The sequence below is a fragment of the Octopus bimaculoides genome, chromosome 2, assembly GCF_046866305.1.
Source record: "Octopus bimaculoides isolate indiv1 chromosome 2, ASM4686630v1, whole genome shotgun sequence".
Lineage (NCBI taxonomy): Eukaryota > Metazoa > Mollusca > Cephalopoda > Octopoda > Octopodidae > Octopus > Octopus bimaculoides.
This window is the reverse complement of record NC_142929.1, coordinates 84,342,583-84,364,158: the sequence shown is the minus strand read 5'-3', so window position 1 is coordinate 84,364,158 and position 21,576 is coordinate 84,342,583.

Genomic DNA, 21,576 nt, shown 5'->3' with positions numbered 1-21,576 from the left:
AAATAAGCATTTTCAAGTTTTGTTGCTTTTTCATGGTTATTTGCCAAATTTTGTGAGTTTGTGTTTTCTGAAAACGGTTGTGACTTCGATGAACGCTTTGATAAATATAATGTTTTCAACACCCATCTAGCTTATATTAACCATCTAGACATCAAAACAAACAGTGGTTTTGCAAAAATGAAAACTACCTTAAAAGTGTCTAAATCGACTGGAAATCACAAAATAAGCATTTTCAAGTTTTGTTGCTTTTTCAAAGTTATTTGCCAAATTTTGTGAGTTTGTGTTTTCTGAAAACGGTTATGACTTCGATGAACGCTTTGATAAATATAATGTTTTCAACACCCATCTAGCTTATATTAACCATCTAGACATCAAAACAAACAGTGGTTTTGCAAAAATGAAAACTACCTAAAAGTGTCTAAAATCGACTGGAAATCACAAAATAAGCATTTTCAAGTTTTGTTGCTTTTTCATGGTTATTTGCCAAATTTTGTGAGTTTGTGTTTTCTGAAAACGGTTGTGACTTCGATGAACGCTTTGATGAATATAATGTTTTCAACATCCATCTAGCTTATATTAACCATCTAGACATCAAAACGAATAGTGGTTTTGCAAAAATGAAAACTACCTAAAAGTGTCTAAAATCGACTGGAAATCACAAAATAAGCATTTTCAAGTTTGTTGCTTTATCATGGTTATTTGCCAAATTTTGTGAGTTTGTGTTTTCTGAAAACGGTTGTGACTTCGATGAACGCTTTGATGAATATAATGTTTTCAACATCCATCTAGCTTATATTAACCATCTAGACATCAAAACGAATAGTGGTTTTGCAAAAATGAAAACTACCTAAAAGTGTCTAAAATCGACTGGAAATCACAAAATAAGCATTTTCAAGTTTGTTGCTTTATCATGGTTATTTGCCAAATTTTGTGAGTTTGTGTTTTCTGAAAACGGTTGTGACTTCGATGAACGCTTTGATAAATATAATGTTTTCAACGCCCATCTAGCTTATATTAACCATCTAGACATCAAAACAAACAGTGGTTTTGCAAAAATGAAAACTACCTTAAAAGTGTCTAAATCGACTGGAAATCACAAAATAAGCATTTTCAAGTTTTGTTGCTTGTTCATGGTTATTTGCCAAATTTTGTGAGTTTGTGTTTTCTGAAAACGGTTGTGACTTCGATGAACGCTTTGATAAATATAATGTTTTCAACACCCATCTAGCTTATATTAACCATCTAGACATCAAAACAAACAGTGGTTTTGCAAAAATGAAAACTACCTAAAAGTGTCTAAAATCGACTGGAAATCACAAAATAAGCATTTTCAAGTTTTGTTGCTTTTTCATGGTTATTTGCCAAATTTTGTGAGTTTGTGTTTTCTGAAAACGGTTGTGACTTCGATGAACGCTTTGATGAATATAATGTTTTCAACATCCATCTAGCTTATATTAACCATCTAGACATCAAAACGAATAGTGGTTTTGCAAAAATGAAAACTACCTAAAAGTGTCTAAAATCGACTGGAAATCACAAAATAAGCATTTTCAAGTTTGTTGCTTTATCATGGTTATTTGCCAAATTTTGTGAGTTTGTGTTTTCTGAAAACGGTTGTGACTTCGATGAACGCTTTGATAAATATAATGTTTTCAACGCCCATCTAGCTTATATTAACCATCTAGACATCAAAACAAACGGTGGTTTTGCAAAAATGAAAACTACCTAAAAGTGTCTAAAATCGACTGGAAATCACAAAATAAGCATTTTCAATTTTTGTTACTTTTTCATGGTTCTTTGCCAAATTTTGTGAATTTTCGTTTTCTGAAAACGGTTGTGACTTCGATGACCGCTTTGATAAATATAATGTTTTCAACACCCATCTAGCTTATATTAACCATCTGGACATCAAAACAAACAGTGGTTTTGCAAAAATGAAAACTACCTTAAAAGTGTCTAAATCGACTGGAAATCACAAAATAAGCATTTTCAAGTTTTGTTGCTTTTTCATGGTTATTTGCCAAATTTTGTGAGTTTGTGTTTTCTGAAAACGGTTGTGACTTCGATGAACGCTTTGATAAATATAATGTTTTCAACACCCATCTAGCTTATATTAACCATCTAGACATCAAAACAAACAGTGGTTTTGCAAAAATGAAAACTACCTAAAAGTGTCTAAAATCGACTGGAAATCACAAAATAAGCATTTTCAAGTTTTGTTGCTTTTTCATGGTTATTTGCCTAATTTTGTGAGTTTGTGCTTTATGAAAACTCTTGTGACTACGATGATCTGTTTGATAAATATAATGTTTTCAACACCCATCTAGCTTATATTAACCATCTAGACATCAAAACGAATAGTGGTTTTTCAAAAATGAAAACTACCTAAAAGTGTCTAAAATCGACTGGAAATCAGGAAATAAGCCTTTTCAAGTATTGTTGGTTTTTCATGGTTTTTTGCTAAATTCTGTGAGTTTGTGTTTTCTGAAAACGGTTGTGACTTCGATGAACGCTTTGATAAATATTATGTTTTCAACACCCATCTAACTTATATCAAACATCTAGACTTCTAAACGAATAGTGGTTTTGCGAAAATGAAAACTACCTAAAGGTGTCTAAATTCGACTGGAAATCACGAAATAAGCATTTTCAAGTTTTGTTGCTTTTTCATGGTTATTTTGCATAATTTTGTGAGTTTCAGTTTTCTGAAAACGGTTGTGACTTCGATGATCTGTTTGATAAATATAATGTTTTCAACACCCATCTAGCTCATATTAAGCATCTAGACTTCAAAATGAATAGTGGTTTTGCAAAAATGAAAACTACCTAAAAGTATCTAAAATCGACTGGAAATCACTAAATAAACATTTTCTTTTTCATTGTTATTTAGCAAAATTTTGTGAGGTTGTGTTCTCCGAAAACGGATGTGATTTCGATGAACTCTATGATAAATATAATGTTTTCAACACCCATCTAGCTTATATTAACCATCTAGACTTCAAAATGAATGGTGGTTTTGCAAAAATGAAAACTACCTAAAAGTGTCTAAAATAGACTAGAAATCACGAAATAAGCATTTTCAAGTTTTGTTGGTTTTTCATAGTTATTTAGCAAAATTTTGTATGTTTGTGTTCTCCGAAAACGGTTGTGACATCGATGATCTCTTTGATAAATATAATGTTTTCAACACCCATCTAGCTTATATTAACCATCTAGACATCAAAACGAATAGTGGTTTTGCAAAAATGAAAACTACCTAAAAGTGTCTAAAATCGACTGGAAATCACAAAATAAGCATTTTCAAGTTTGTTGCTTTATCATGGTTATTTGCCAAATTTTGTGAGTTTGTGTTTTCTGAAAACGGTTGTGACTTCGATGAACGCTTTGATAAATATAATGTTTTCAACACCCATCTAGCTTATATTAACCATCTAGACATCAAAACAAACAGTGGTTTTGCAAAAATGAAAACTACCTAAAAGTGTCTAAAATCGACTGGAAATCACAAAATAAGCATTTTCAAGTTTTGTTGCTTTTTCATGGTTATTTGCCAAATTTTGTGAGTTTGTGTTTTCTGAAAACGGTTGTGACTTCGATGAACGCTTTGATAAATATAATGTTTTCAACACCCATCTAGCTTATATTAACCATCTAGACATCAAAACAAACAGTGGTTTTGCAAAAATGAAAACTACCTTAAAAGTGTCTAAATCGACTGGAAATCACAAAATAAGCATTTTCAAGTTTTGTTGCTTTTTCAAAGTTATTTGCCAAATTTTGTGAGTTTGTGTTTTCTGAAAACGGTTATGACTTCGATGAACGCTTTGATAAATATAATGTTTTCAACACCCATCTAGCTTATATTAACCATCTAGACATCAAAACGAATAGTGGTTTTTCAAAAATGAAAACTACCTAAAAGTGTCTAAATTCGACTGGAAATCACGAAATAAGCATTTTCAAGTTTTGTTGCTTTTTCATGGTTATTTTGCATAATTTTGTGAGTTTCAGTTTTCTGAAAACGGTTGTGACTTCGATGATCTGTTTGATAAATATAATGTTTTCAACACCCATCTAGCTCATATTAAGCATCTAGACTTCAAAATGAATAGTGGTTTTGCAAAAATGAAAACTACCTAAAAGTATCTAAAATCGACTGGAAATCACTAAATAAACATTTTCTTTTTCATTGTTATTTAGCAAAATTTTGTGAGGTTGTGTTCTCCGAAAACGGATGTGATTTCGATGAACTCTATGATAAATATAATGTTTTCAACACCCATCTAGCTTATATTAACCATCTAGACTTCAAAATGAATGGTGGTTTTGCAAAAATGAAAACTACCTAAAAGTGTCTAAAATAGACTAGAAATCACGAAATAAGCATTTTCAAGTTTTGTTGGTTTTTCATAGTTATTTAGCAAAATTTTGTATGTTTGTGTTCTCCGAAAACGGTTGTGACATCGATGATCTCTTTGATAAATATAATGTTTTCAACACCCATCTAGCAGACATCAAAACGAATAGTGGTTTTGCAAAAATGAAAACTACCTAAAAGTGTCTAAAATCGACTGGAAATCACAAAATAAGCATTTTCAATTTTTGTTACTTTTTCATGGTTCTTTGCCAAATTTTGTGAATTTTCGTTTTCTGAAAACGGTTGTGACTTCGATGACCGCTTTGATGAATATAATGTTTTCAACACCCATCTAGCTTATATTAACCATCTAGGCATCAAAACGAATAGTGGTTTTGCAAAAATGAAAACTACCTAAAAGTGTCTAAAATCGACTGGAAATCACAAAATAAGCATTTTCAAGTTTTGTTGCTTTTTCATGGTTATTTGCCAAATTTTGTGAGTTTGTGTTTTCTGAAAACGGTTGTGACTTCGATGAACGCTTTGATAAATATAATGTTTTCAACACCCATCTAGCTTATATTAACCATCTAGACATCAAAACAAACAGTGGTTTTGCAAAAATGAAAACTACCTAAAAGTGTCTAAAATCGACTGGAAATCACAAAATAAGCATTTTCAAGTTTTGTTGCTTTTTCATGGTTATTTGCCAAATTTTGTGAGTTTGTGTTTTCTGAAAACGGTTGTGACTTCGATGAACGCTTTGATAAATATAATGTTTTCAACACCCATCTAGCTTATATTAACCATCTAGACATCAAAACAAACAGTGGTTTTGCAAAAATGAAAACTACCTTAAAAGTGTCTAAATCGACTGGAAATCACAAAATAAGCATTTTCAAGTTTTGTTGCTTTTTCAAAGTTATTTGCCAAATTTTGTGAGTTTGTGTTTTCTGAAAACGGTTATGACTTCGATGAACGCTTTGATAAATATAATGTTTTCAACACCCATCTAGCTTATATTAACCATCTAGACATCAAAACAAACAGTGGTTTTGCAAAAATGAAAACTACCTAAAAGTGTCTAAAATCGACTGGAAATCACAAAATAAGCATTTTCAAGTTTTGTTGCTTTTTCATGGTTATTTGCCAAATTTTGTGAGTTTGTGTTTTCTGAAAACGGTTGTGACTTCGATGAACGCTTTGATGAATATAATGTTTTCAACATCCATCTAGCTTATATTAACCATCTAGACATCAAAACGAATAGTGGTTTTGCAAAAATGAAAACTACCTAAAAGTGTCTAAAATCGACTGGAAATCACAAAATAAGCATTTTCAAGTTTGTTGCTTTATCATGGTTATTTGCCAAATTTTGTGAGTTTGTGTTTTCTGAAAACGGTTGTGACTTCGATGAACGCTTTGATAAATATAATGTTTTCAACGCCCATCTAGCTTATATTAACCATCTAGACATCAAAACAAACGGTGGTTTTGCAAAAATGAAAACTACCTAAAAGTGTCTAAAATCGACTGGAAATCACAAAATAAGCATTTTCAAGTTTTGTTGCTTTTTCACGGTTTTATGCCAAATTTTGTGAGTTTGTGTTTTCTGAAAACGGTTGTGACTTCGATGAACGCTTTGATAAATATAATGTTATCAACACCCATCTAGCTTATATTAACCATCTAGACATCAAAACAAACAGTGGTTTTGCAAAAATGAAAACTACCTTAAAAGTGTCTAAATCGACTGGAAATCACAAAATAAGCATTTTCAAGTTTTGTTGCTTTTTCATGGTTATTTGCCAAATTTTGTGAGTTTGTGTTTTCTGAAAACGGTTGTGACTTCGATGAACGCTTTGATAAATATAATGTTTTCAACACCCATCTAGCTTATATTAACCATCTAGACATCAAAACAAACAGTGGTTTTGCAAAAATGAAAACTACCTAAAAGTGTCTAAAATCGACTGGAAATCACAAAATAAGCATTTTCAAGTTTTGTTGCTTTTTCATGGTTATTTGCCAAATTTTGTGAGTTTGTGTTTTCTGAAAACGGTTGTGACTTCGATGAACGCTTTGATGAATATAATGTTTTCAACATCCATCTAGCTTATATTAACCATCTAGACATCAAAACGAATAGTGGTTTTGCAAAAATGAAAACTACCTAAAAGTGTCTAAAATCGACTGGAAATCACAAAATAAGCATTTTCAAGTTTGTTGCTTTATCATGGTTATTTGCCAAATTTTGTGAGTTTGTGTTTTCTGAAAACGGTTGTGACTTCGATGAACGCTTTGATAAATATAATGTTTTCAACGCCCATCTAGCTTATATTAACCATCTAGACATCAAAACAAACGGTGGTTTTGCAAAAATGAAAACTACCTAAAAGTGTCTAAAATCGACTGGAAATCACAAAATAAGCATTTTCAATTTTTGTTACTTTTTCATGGTTCTTTGCCAAATTTTGTGAATTTTCGTTTTCTGAAAACGGTTGTGACTTCGATGACCGCTTTGATAAATATAATGTTTTCAACACCCATCTAGCTTATATTAACCATCTGGACATCAAAACAAACAGTGGTTTTGCAAAAATGAAAACTACCTTAAAAGTGTCTAAATCGACTGGAAATCACAAAATAAGCATTTTCAAGTTTTGTTGCTTTTTCATGGTTATTTGCCAAATTTTGTGAGTTTGTGTTTTCTGAAAACGGTTGTGACTTCGATGAACGCTTTGATAAATATAATGTTTTCAACACCCATCTAGCTTATATTAACCATCTAGACATCAAAACAAACAGTGGTTTTGCAAAAATGAAAACTACCTAAAAGTGTCTAAAATCGACTGGAAATCACAAAATAAGCATTTTCAAGTTTTGTTGCTTTTTCACGGTTTTATGCCAAATTTTGTGAGTTTGTGTTTTCTGAAAACGCTTGTGACTTCGATGAACGCTTTGATAAATATAATGTTTTCAACACCCATCTAGACTTCAAAATGAATAGTGGTTTTGCAAAAATGAAAACTACCTGAAAGTGTCTAAAATCGACTGGAAATCACGAAATATGCTTTTTCAAGTTTTGTTGCTTTTTCATGGTTATTTTGCAAAATTTTGTGGGTTTGTGTTTTCTGAAAACGCTTGTGACTTCGATGATCTCTTTGATAAATATAATGTTTTCAACACCCATCTAGCTTATATTAACCATCTAGACATCAAAACGAATAGTGGTTTTTCAAAAATGAAAACTACCTAAAAGTGTCTGAAATCGACTGGAAATCACGAAGTAAGCAATTTCAAGTTTTGTTCGTTTTACATGGTTATTCGCCAAATTTTGTGAGTTTGTGTTTTCTGAAAACGCTTGTGACTTCGATGAACGCTTTGATAAATATAATGTTTTCAACACCCATCTAGACTTCAAAATGAATAGTGGTTTTGCAAAAATGAAAACTACCTGAAAGTGTCTAAAATCGACTGGAAATCACGAAATATGCTTTTTCAAGTTTTGTTGCTTTTTCATGGTTATTTTGCAAAATTTTGTGGGTTTGTGTTTTCTGAAAACGCTTGTGACTTCGATGATCTCTTTGATAAATATAATGTTTTCAACACCCATCTAGCTTATTAACCATCTAGACATCAAAACGAATAGTGGTTTTGCAAAAATGAAAACTACCTAAAAGTGTCTAAAATCGCCTGGAAATCACAAAATATGCATTTTCAAATTTTGTTGGTTTTACATGGTTATTTTGCCAAACTTTGTGAGTTTGTGTTTTCTGAAAACGCTTGTGACTTCGATGATCTCCTTGATAAATATAATGTTTTCAACACCCATCTTGCTTATATTGACCATCTAGACTTCAAAATGAATAGTGGTTTTTCAAAAATGAAAACTACCTAAAAGTGTCTAAAATCGACTGGAAATCACGAAATAAGCATTTTCAAGTTTTGTTGCTTTTTCATGGTTATTTTGCAAAATTTTGTGAGTTTCAGTTTTCTGAAAACGGTTGTGACTTCGATGATCTGTTTGATAAATATAATGTTTTCAACACCCATCTAGCTCATATTAAGCATCTAGACTTCAAAATGAATAGTGGTTTTGCAGAAATGAAAACTACCTAAAAGTATCTAAAATCGACTGGAAATCACTAAATAAACATTTTCTTTTTCATTGTTATTTAGCAAAATTTTGTGAGGTTGTGTTCTCCGAAAACGGATGTGATTTCGATGAACTCTATGATAAATATAATGTTTTCAACACCCATCTAGCTCATATTAACCATCTAGACTTCAAAATGAATGGTGGTTTTGCAAAAATGAAAACTACCTAAAAGTGTCTAAAATAGACTGGAAATCACGAAATAAGCATTTTCAAGTTTTGTTGGTTTTTCATAGTTATTTAGCAAAATTTTGTATGTTTGTGTTCTCCGAAAACGGTTGTGACTTCGATGAACGCTTTGATAAATATAATGTTTTCAACACCCATCTAGCTTATATTAACCATCTAGACATTAAAACAAACAGTGGTTTTGCAAAAATGAAAACTACCTAGAAGTGTCTAAAATCGACTCGAAATCACGAAATAAGCATTTTCAAGTTTTGTTTCTTTATCATGGTTATTTGCTAAATTTTGTGAGTTTGTGTTTTCTGAAAACGGTTGTGACTTCGATGAACGCTTTGATAAATATAATGTTTTCAACACCCATCTAGCTTATATTAACCATCTAGACATCAAAACAAACAGTGGTTTTGCAAAAATGAAAACTACCTAAAAGTGTCTAAAATCGACTGGAAATCACAAAATAAGCATTTTCAAGTTTTGTTGCTTTTTCATGGTTATTTGCCAAATTTTGTGAGTTTGTGTTTTCTGAAAACGGTTGTGACTTCGATGAACGCTTTGATGAATATAATGTTTTCAACATCCATCTAGCTTATATTAACCATCTAGACATCAAAACGAATAGTGGTTTTGCAAAAATGAAAACTACCTAAAAGTGTCTAAAATCGACTGGAAATCACAAAATAAGCATTTTCAAGTTTGTTGCTTTATCATGGTTATTTGCCAAATTTTGTGAGTTTGTGTTTTCTGAAAACGGTTGTGACTTCGATGAACGCTTTGATAAATATAATGTTTTCAACGCCCATCTAGCTTATATTAACCATCTAGACATCAAAACAAACGGTGGTTTTGCAAAAATGAAAACTACCTAAAAGTGTCTAAAATCGACTGGAAATCACAAAATAAGCATTTTCAATTTTTGTTACTTTTTCATGGTTCTTTGCCAAATTTTGTGAATTTTCGTTTTCTGAAAACGGTTGTGACTTCGATGACCGCTTTGATAAATATAATGTTTTCAACACCCATCTAGCTTATATTAACCATCTGGACATCAAAACAAACAGTGGTTTTGCAAAAATGAAAACTACCTTAAAAGTGTCTAAATCGACTGGAAATCACAAAATAAGCATTTTCAAGTTTTGTTGCTTTTTCATGGTTATTTGCCAAATTTTGTGAGTTTGTGTTTTCTGAAAACGGTTGTGACTTCGATGAACGCTTTGATAAATATAATGTTTTCAACACCCATCTAGCTTATATTAACCATATAGACATCAAAACAAACAGTGGTTTTGCAAAAATGAAAACTACCTAAAAGTGTCTAAAATCGACTGGAAATCACAAAATAAGCATTTTCAAGTTTTGTTGCTTTTTCACGGTTTTATGCCAAATTTTGTGAGTTTGTGTTTTCTGAAAACGCTTGTGACTTCGATGAACGCTTTGATAAATATAATGTTTTCAACACCCATCTAGACTTCAAAATGAATAGTGGTTTTGCAAAAATGAAAACTACCTGAAAGTGTCTAAAATCGACTGGAAATCACGAAATATGCTTTTTCAAGTTTTGTTGCTTTTTCATGGTTATTTTGCAAAATTTTGTGGGTTTGTGTTTTCTGAAAACGCTTGTGACTTCGATGATCTCTTTGATAAATATAATGTTTTCAACACCCATCTAGCTTATATTAACCATCTAGACATCAAAACGAATAGTGGTTTTTCAAAAATGAAAACTACCTAAAAGTGTCTGAAATCGACTGGAAATCACGAAGTAAGCAATTTCAAGTTTTGTTCGTTTTACATGGTTATTCGCCAAATTTTGTGAGTTTGTGTTTTCTGAAAACGCTTGTGACTTCGATGAACGCTTTGATAAATATAATGTTTTCAACACCCATCTAGACTTCAAAATGAATAGTGGTTTTGCAAAAATGAAAACTACCTGAAAGTGTCTAAAATCGACTGGAAATCACGAAATATGCTTTTTCAAGTTTTGTTGCTTTTTCATGGTTATTTTGCAAAATTTTGTGGGTTTGTGTTTTCTGAAAACGCTTGTGACTTCGATGATCTCTTTGATAAATATAATGTTTTCAACACCCATCTAGCTTATTAACCATCTAGACATCAAAACGAATAGTGGTTTTGCAAAAATGAAAACTACCTAAAAGTGTCTAAAATCGCCTGGAAATCACAAAATATGCATTTTCAAATTTTGTTGGTTTTACATGGTTATTTTGCCAAACTTTGTGAGTTTGTGTTTTCTGAAAACGCTTGTGACTTCGATGATCTCCTTGATAAATATAATGTTTTCAACACCCATCTTGCTTATATTGACCATCTAGACTTCAAAATGAATAGTGGTTTTTCAAAAATGAAAACTACCTAAAAGTGTCTAAAATCGACTGGAAATCACGAAATAAGCATTTTCAAGTTTTGTTGCTTTTTCATGGTTATTTTGCATAATTTTGTGAGTTTCAGTTTTCTGAAAACGGTTGTGACTTCGATGATCTGTTTGATAAATATAATGTTTTCAACACCCATCTAGCTCATATTAAGCATCTAGACTTCAAAATGAATAGTGGTTTTGCAGAAATGAAAACTACCTAAAAGTATCTAAAATCGACTGGAAATCACTAAATAAACATTTTCTTTTTCATTGTTATTTAGCAAAATTTTGTGAGGTTGTGTTCTCCGAAAACGGATGTGATTTCGATGAACTCTATGATAAATATAATGTTTTCAACACCCATCTAACAATATTAACCATCTAGACTTCAAAATGAATGGTGGTTTTGCAAAAATGAAAACTACCTAAAAGTGTCTAAAATAGACTGGAAATCACGAAATAAGCATTTTCAAGTTTTGTTGGTTTTTCATAGTTATTTAGCAAAATTTTGTATGTTTGTGTTCTCCGAAAACGGTTGTGACTTCGATGAACGCTTTGATAAATATAATGTTTTCAACACCCATCTAGCTTATATTAACCATCTAGACATTAAAACAAACAGTGGTTTTGCAAAAATGAAAACTACCTAGAAGTGTCTAAAATCGACTCGAAATCACGAAATAAGCATTTTCAAGTTTTGTTTCTTTATCATGGTTATTTGCTAAATTTTGTGAGTTTGTGTTTTCTGAAAACGGTTGTGACTTCGATGAACGCTTTGATAAATATAATGTTTTCAACGCCCATCTAGCTTATATTAACCATCTAGACATCAAAACAAACAGTGGTTTTGCAAAAATGAAAACTACCTTAAAAGTGTCTAAATCGACTGGAAATCACAAAATAAGCATTTTCAAGTTTTGTTGCTTTTTCATGGTTATTTGCCAAATTTTGTGAGTTTGTGTTTTCTGAAAACGGTTATGACTTCGATGAACGCTTTGATAAATATAATGTTTTCAACACCCATCTAGCTTATATTAACCATCTAGACATTAAAACAAACAGTGGTTTTGCAAAAATGAAAACTACCTAAAAGTGTCTAAAATCGACTGGAAATCACAAAATAAGCATTTTCAAGTTTTGTTGCTTTTTCATGGTTATTTGCCAAATTTTGTGAGTTTGTGTTTTCTGAAAACGGTTGTGACTTCGATGAACGCTTTGATAAATATAATGTTTTCAACGCCCATCTAGCTTATATTAGCCATCTAGACATCAAAACAAACAGTGGTTTTGCAAAAATGAAAACTACCTAAAAGTGTCTAAAATCGACTGGAAATCACAAAATAAGCATTTTCAATTTTTGTTACCTTTTCATGGTTCTTTGCCAAATTTTGTGAGTTTTCGTTTTCTGAAAACGGTTGTGACTTCGATGACCGCTTTGATAAATATAATGTTTTCAACACCCATCTAGCTTATATTAACCATCTAGACATCAAAACAAACAGTAGTTTTGCAAAAATGAAAACTACCTTAAAAGTGTCTAAATCGACTGGAAATCACAAAATAAGCATTTTCAAGTTTTGTTGCTTTTTCATGGTTATTTGCCAAATTTTGTGAGTTTGTGTTTTCTGAAAACGGTTGTGACTTCGATGAACGCTTTGATAAATATAATGTTTTCAACGCCCATCTAGCTTATATTAGCCATCTAGACATCAAAACAAACAGTGGTTTTGCAAAAATGAAAACTACCTAAAAGTGTCTAAAATCGACTGGAAATCACAAAATAAGCATTTTCAATTTTTGTTACTTTTTCATGGTACTTTGCCAAATTTTGTGAGTTTTCGTTTTCTGAAAACGGTTGTGACTTCGATGACCGCTTTGATAAATATTATGTTTTCAACACCCATCTAGCTTATATTAACCATCTGGACATCAAAACAAACAGTGGTTTTGCAAAAATGAAAACTACCTTAAAAGTGTCTAAATCGACTGGAAATCAGAAAATAAGCATTTTCAAGTTTTGTTGCTTTTTCATGGTTATTTGCCAAATTTTGTGAGTTTGTGTTTTCTGAAAACGGTTGTGACTTCGATGAACGCTTTGATAAATATAATGTTTTCAACACCCATCTAGCTTATATTAACCATCTAGACATCAAAACAAACAGTGGTTTTGCAAAAATGAAAACTACCTTAAAAGTGTCTAAATCGACTGGAAATCACAAAATAAGCATTTTCAAGTTTTGTTGCTTTTTCACGGTTTTATGCCAAATTTTGTGAGTTTGTTTTCTGAAAACGGTTGTGACTTCGATGAACGCTTTGATAAATATAATGTTTTCAACACCCATCTAGCTTATATTAACCATCTAGACATCAAAACGAATAGTGGTTTTTCAAAAATGAAAACTACCTAAAAGTGTCTAAAATCGACTGGAAATCAGGAAATAAGCCTTTTCAAGTATTGTTGGTTTTTCATGGTTTTTTGCTAAATTCTGTGAGTTTGTGTTTTCTGAAAACGGTTGTGACTTCGATGAACGCTTTGATAAATATTATGTTTTCAACACCCATCTAACTTATATCAAACATCTAGACTTCTAAACGAATAGTGGTTTTGCGAAAATGAAAACTACCTAAAGGTGTCTAAATTCGACTGGAAATCACGAAATAAGCATTTTCAAGTTTTGTTGCTTTTTCATGGTTATTTTGCATAATTTTGTGAGTTTCAGTTTTCTGAAAACGGTTGTGACTTCGATGATCTGTTTGATAAATATAATGTTTTCAACACCCATCTAGCTCATATTAAGCATCTAGACTTCAAAATGAATAGTGGTTTTGCAAAAATGAAAACTACCTAAAAGTATCTAAAATCGACTGGAAATCACTAAATAAACATTTTCTTTTTCATTGTTATTTAGCAAAATTTTGTGAGGTTGTGTTCTCCGAAAACGGATGTGATTTCGATGAACTCTATGATAAATATAATGATTTCAACACCCATCTAGCTTATATTAACCATCTAGACTTCAAAATGAATGGTGGTTTTGCAAAAATGAAAACTACCTAAAAGTGTCTAAAATAGACTAGAAATCACGAAATAAGCATTTTCAAGTTTTGTTGGTTTTTCATAGTTATTTAGCAAAATTTTGTATGTTTGTGTTCTCCGAAAACGGTTGTGACATCGATGATCTCTTTGATAAATATAATGTTTTCAACACCCATCTAGCTTATATTAACCATCTAGACATCAAAACGAATAGTGGTTTTGCAAAAATGAAAACTACCTAAAAGTGTCTAAAATCGACTGGAAATCACAAAATAAGCATTTTCAAGTTTGTTGCTTTATCATGGTTATTTGCCAAATTTTGTGAGTTTGTGTTTTCTGAAAACGGTTGTGACTTCGATGAACGCTTTGATAAATATAATGTTTTCAACACCCATCTAGCTTATATTAACCATCTAGACATCAAAACAAACAGTGGTTTTGCAAAAATGAAAACTACCTAAAAGTGTCTAAAATCGACTGGAAATCACAAAATAAGCATTTTCAAGTGTTGTTGCTTTTTCATGGTTATTTGCCAAATTTTGTGAGTTTGTGTTTTCTGAAAACGGTTGTGACTTCGATGAACGCTTTGATAAATATAATGTTTTCAACACCCATCTAGCTTATATTAACCATCTAGACATCAAAACAAACAGTGGTTTTGCAAAAATGAAAACTACCTTAAAAGTGTCTAAATCGACTGGAAATCACAAAATAAGCATTTTCAAGTTTTGTTGCTTTTTCACGGTTTTATGCCAAATTTTGTGAGTTTGTTTTCTGAAAACGGTTGTGACTTCGATGAACGCTTTGATAAATATAATGTTTTCAACACCCATCTAGCTTATATTAACCATCTAGACATCAAAACAAACAGTGGTTTTGCAAAAATGAAAACTACCTTAAAAGTGTCTAAATCGACTGGAAATCACAAAATAAGCATTTTCAAGTTTTGTTGCTTTTTCAAAGTTATTTGCCAAATTTTGTGAGTTTGTGTTTTCTGAAAACGGTTATGACTTCGATGAACGCTTTGATAAATATAATGTTTTCAACACCCATCTAGCTTATATTAACCATCTAGACATCAAAACGAATAGTGGTTTTTCAAAAATGAAAACTACCTAAAAGTGTCTAAATTCGACTGGAAATCACGAAATAAGCATTTTCAAGTTTTGTTGCTTTTTCATGGTTATTTTGCATAATTTTGTGAGTTTCAGTTTTCTGAAAACGGTTGTGACTTCGATGATCTGTTTGATAAATATAATGTTTTCAACACCCATCTAGCTCATATTAAGCATCTAGACTTCAAAATGAATAGTGGTTTTGCAAAAATGAAAACTACCTAAAAGTATCTAAAATCGACTGGAAATCACTAAATAAACATTTTCTTTTTCATTGTTATTTAGCAAAATTTTGTGAGGTTGTGTTCTCCGAAAACGGATGTGATTTCGATGAACTCTATGATAAATATAATGTTTTCAACACCCATCTAGCTTATATTAACCATCTAGACTTCAAAATGAATGGTGGTTTTGCAAAAGTGTCTAAAATAGACTAGAAATCACGAAATAAGCATTTTCAAGTTTTGTTGGTTTTTCATAGTTATTTAGCAAAATTTTGTATGTTTGTGTTCTCCGAAAACGGTTGTGACATCGATGATCTCTTTGATAAATATAATGTTTTCAACACCCATCTAGCTTATATTAACCATTTAGACATCAAAACGAATAGTGGTTTCGATGAAAACTACCTAAAAGTGTCTAAAATCGACTGGAAATCACAAAATAAGCATTTTCAAGTTTGTTGCTTTATCATGGTTATTTGCCAAATTTTGTGAGTTTGTGTTTTCTGAAAACGGTTGTGACTTCGATGAACGCTTTGATAAATATAATGTTTTCAACGCCCATCTAGCTTATATTAACCATCTAGACATCAAAACAAACGGTGGTTTTGCAAAAATGAAAACTACCTAAAAGTGTCTAAAATCGACTGGAAATCACAAAATAAGCATTTTCAATTTTTGTTACTTTTTCATGGTTCTTTGCCAAATTTTGTGAATTTTCGTTTTCTGAAAACGGTTGTGACTTCGATGACCGCTTTGATGAATATAATGTTTTCAACACCCATCTAGCTTATATTAACCATCTAGGCATCAAAACGAATAGTGGTTTTGCAAAAATGAAAACTACCTAAAAGTGTCTAAAATCGACTGGAAATCACAAAATAAGCATTTTCAAGTTTTGTTGCTTTTTCATGGTTATTTGCCAAATTTTGTGAGTTTGTGTTTTCTGAAAACGGTTGTGACTTCGATGAACGCTTTGATAAATATAATGTTTTCAACACCCATCTAGCTTATATTAACCATCTAGACATCAAAACAAACAGTGGTTTTGCAAAAATGAAAACTACCTAAAAGTGTCTAAAATCGACTGGAAATCACAAAATAAGCATTTTCAAGTTTTGTTGCTTTTTCATGGTTATTTGCCAAATTTTGTGAGTTTGTGTTTTCTGAAAACGGTTGTGACTTCGATGAACGCTTTGATAAATATAATGTTTTCAACACCCATCTAGCTTATATTAACCATCTAGACATCAAAACAAACAGTGGTTTTGCAAAAATGAAAACTACCTTAAAAGTGTCTAAATCGACTGGAAATCACAAAATAAGCATTTTCAAGTTTTGTTGCTTTTTCAAAGTTATTTGCCAAATTTTGTGAGTTTGTGTTTTCTGAAAACGGTTATGACTTCGATGAACGCTTTGATAAATATAATGTTTTCAACACCCATCTAGCTTATATTAACCATCTAGACATCAAAACAAACAGTGGTTTTGCAAAAATGAAAACTACCTAAAAGTGTCTAAAATCGACTGGAAATCACAAAATAAGCATTTTCAAGTTTGTTGCTTTATCATGGTTATTTGCCAAATTTTGTGAGTTTGTGTTTTCTGAAAACGGTTGTGACTTCGATGAACGCTTTGATAAATATAATGTTTTCAACGCCCATCTAGCTTATATTAACCATCTAGACATCAAAACAAACAGTGGTTTTGCAAAAATGAAAACTACCTTAAAAGTGTCTAAATCGACTGGAAATCACAAAATAAGCATTTTCAAGTTTTGTTGCTTGTTCATGGTTATTTGCCAAATTTTGTGAGTTTGTGTTTTCTGAAAACGGTTGTGACTTCGATGAACGCTTTGATAAATATAATGTTTTCAACACCCATCTAGCTTATATTAACCATCTAGACATCAAAACAAACAGTGGTTTTGCAAAAATGAAAACTACCTAAAAGTGTCTAAAATCGACTGGAAATCACAAAATAAGCATTTTCAAGTTTTGTTGCTTTTTCATGGTTATTTGCCAAATTTTGTGAGTTTGTGTTTTCTGAAAACGGTTGTGACTTCGATGAACGCTTTGATGAATATAATGTTTTCAACATCCATCTAGCTTATATTAACCATCTAGACATCAAAACGAATAGTGGTTTTGCAAAAATGAAAACTACCTAAAAGTGTCTAAAATCGACTGGAAATCACAAAATAAGCATTTTCAATTTTTGTTACTTTTTCATGGTTCTTTGCCAAATTTTGTGAATTTTCGTTTTCTGAAAACGGTTGTGACTTCGATGACCGCTTTGATAAATATAATGTTTTCAACACCCATCTAGCTTATATTAACCATCTGGACATCAAAACAAACAGTGGTTTTGCAAAAATGAAAACTACCTTAAAAGTGTCTAAATCGACTGGAAATCACAAAATAAGCATTTTCAAGTTTTGTTGCTTTTTCATGGTTATTTGCCAAATTTTGTGAGTTTGTGTTTTCTGAAAACGGTTGTGACTTCGATGAACGCTTTGATAAATATAATGTTTTCAACACCCATCTAGCTTATATTAACCATCTAGACATCAAAACAAACAGTGGTTTTGCAAAAATGAAAACTACCTAAAAGTGTCTAAAATCGACTGGAAATCACAAAATAAGCATTTTCAAGTTTTGTTGCTTTTTCACGGTTTTATGCCAAATTTTGTGAGTTTGTGTTTTCTGAAAACGCTTGTGACTTCGATGAACGCTTTGATAAATATAATGTTTTCAACACCCATCTAGACTTCAAAATGAATAGTGGTTTTGCAAAAATGAAAACTACCTGAAAGTGTCTAAAATCGACTGGAAATCACGAAATATGCTTTTTCAAGTTTTGTTGCTTTTTCATGGTTATTTTGCCAAACTTTGTGAGTTTGTGTTTTCTGAAAACGCTTGTGACTTCGATGATCTCCTTGATAAATATAATGTTTTCAACACCCATCTTGCTTATATTGACCATCTAGACTTCAAAATGAATAGTGGTTTTTCAAAAATGAAAACTACCTAAAAGTGTCTAAAATCGACTGGAAATCACGAAATAAGCATTTTTAAGTTTTGTTGCTTTTTCATTTTTATTTGCCAAATTTTGTGAGTTTGTGTTTTCTGAAAACGGTAGTACCTTCGATGAACGCTTTGATAAATATAACGTTTTCAACACCCATCTAGCTTATATTAAACATCTAGATATCAAAAAGGATAGTGGTTTTGCAAAAATGAAAACTACCTTAAAAGTGTCTAAATCGACTGGAAATCACAAAATAAGCATTTTCAAGTTTTGTTGCTTTTTCACGGTTTTATGCCAAATTTTGTGAGTTTGTTTTCTGAAAACGGTTGTGACTTCGATGAACGCTTTGATAAATATAATGTTTTCAACACCCATCTAGCTTATATTAACCATCTAGACATCAAAACAAACAGTGGTTTTGCAAAAATGAAAACTACCTTAAAAGTGTCTAAATCGACTGGAAATCACAAAATAAGCATTTTCAAGTTTTGTTGCTTTTTCAAAGTTATTTGCCAAATTTTGTGAGTTTGTGTTTTCTGAAAACGGTTATGACTTCGATGAACGCTTTGATAAATATAATGTTTTCAACACCCATCTAGCTTATATTAACCATCTAGACATCAAAACGAATAGTGGTTTTTCAAAAATGAAAACTACCTAAAAGTGTCTAAATTCGACTGGAAATCACGAAATAAGCATTTTCAAGTTTTGTTGCTTTTTCATGGTTATTTTGCATAATTTTGTGAGTTTCAGTTTTCTGAAAACGGTTGTGACTTCGATGATCTGTTTGATAAATATAATGTTTTCAACACCCATCTAGCTCATATTAAGCATCTAGACTTCAAAATGAATAGTGGTTTTGCAAAAATGAAAACTACCTAAAAGTATCTAAAATCGACTGGAAATCACTAAATAAACATTTTCTTTTTCATTGTTATTTAGCAAAATTTTGTGAGGTTGTGTTCTCCGAAAACGGATGTGATTTCGATGAACTCTATGATAAATATAATGTTTTCAACACCCATCTAGCTTATATTAACCATCTAGACTTCAAAATGAATGGTGGTTTTGCAAAAGTGTCTAAAATAGACTAGAAATCACGAAATAAGCATTTTCAAGTTTTGTTGGTTTTTCATAGTTATTTAGCAAAATTTTGTATGTTTGTGTTCTCCGAAAACGGTTGTGACATCGATGATCTCTTTGATAAATATAATGTTTTCAACACCCATCTAGCTTATATTAACCATTTAGACATCAAAACGAATAGTGGTTTCGATGAAAACTACCTAAAAGTGTCTAAAATCGACTGGAAATCACAAAATAAGCATTTTCAAGTTTGTTGCTTTATCATGGTTATTTGCCAAATTTTGTGAGTTTGTGTTTTCTGAAAACGGTTGTGACTTCGATGAACGCTTTGATAAATATAATGTTTTCAACGCCCATCTAGCTTATATTAACCATCTAGACATCAAAACAAACGGTGGTTTTGCAAAAATGAAAACTACCTAAAAGTGTCTAAAATCGACTGGAATTCACAAAATAGGCATTTTCAATTTTTGTTACTTTTTCATGGTTCTTTGCCAAATTTTGTGAATTTTCGTTTTCTGAAAACGGTTGTGACTTCGATGACCGCTTTGATGAATATAATGTTTTCAACACCCATCTAGCTTATATTAACCATCTAGGCATCAAAACGAATAGTGGTTTTGCAAAAATGAAAACTACCTAAAAGTGTCTAAAATCGACTGGAAATCACAAAATAAGCATTTTCAAGTTTTGTTGCTTTTTCATGGTTATTTGCCAAATTTTGTGAGTTTGTGTTTTCTGAAAACGGTTGTGACTTCGATGAACGCTTTGATAAATATAATGTTTTCAACACCCATCTAGCTTATATTAACCATCTAGACATCAAAACAAACAGTGGTTTTGCAAAAATGAAAACTACCTAAAAGTGTCTAAAATCGACTGGAAATCACAAAATAAGCATTTTCAAGTTTTGTTGCTTTTTCATGGTTATTTGCCAAATTTTGTGAGTTTGTGTTTTCTGAAAACGGTTGTGACTTCGATGAACGCTTTGATAAATATAATGTTTTCAACACCCATCTAGCTTATATTAACCATCTAGACATCAAAACAAACAGTGGTTTTGCAAAAATGAAAACTACCTTAAAAGTGTCTAAATCGACTGGAAATCACAAAATAAGCATTTTCAAGTTTTGTTGCTTTTTCAAAGTTATTTGCCAAATTTTGTGAGTTTGTGTTTTCTGAAAACGGTTATGACTTCGATGAACGCTTTGATAAATATAATGTTTTCAACACCCATCTAGCTTATATTAACCATCTAGACATCAAAACAAACAGTGGTTTTGCAAAAATGAAAACTACCTAAAAGTGTCTAAAATCGACTGGAAATCACAAAATAAGCATTTTCAAGTTTTGTTGCTTTTTCATGGTTATTTGCCAAATTTTGTGAGTTTGTGTTTTCTGAAAACGGTTGTGACTTCGATGAACGCTTTGATGAATATAATGTTTTCAACATCCATCTAGCTTATATTAACCATCTAGACATCAAAACGAATAGTGGTTTTGCAAAAATGAAAACTACCTAAAAGTGTCTAAAATCGACTGGAAATCACAAAATAAGCATTTTCAAGTTTGTTGCTTTATCATGGTTATTTGCCAAATTTTGTGAGTTTGTGTTTTCTGAAAACGGTTGTGACTTCGATGAACGCTTTGATAAATATAATGTTTTCAACGCCCATCTAGCTTATATTAACCATCTAGACATCAAAACAAACAGTGGTTTTGCAAAAATGAAAACTACCTTAAAAGTGTCTAAATCGACTGGAAATCACAAAATAAGCATTTTCAAGTTTTGTTGCTTTTTCATGGTTATTTGCCAAATTTTGTGAGTTTGTGTTTTCTGAAAACGGTTGTGACTTCGATGAACGCTTTGATGAATATAATGTTTTCAACATCCATCTAGCTTATATTAACCATCTAGACATCAAAACGAATAGTGGTTTTGCAAAAATGAAAACTACCTAAAAGTGTCTAAAATCGACTGGAAATCACAAAATAAGCATTTTCAAGTTTGTTG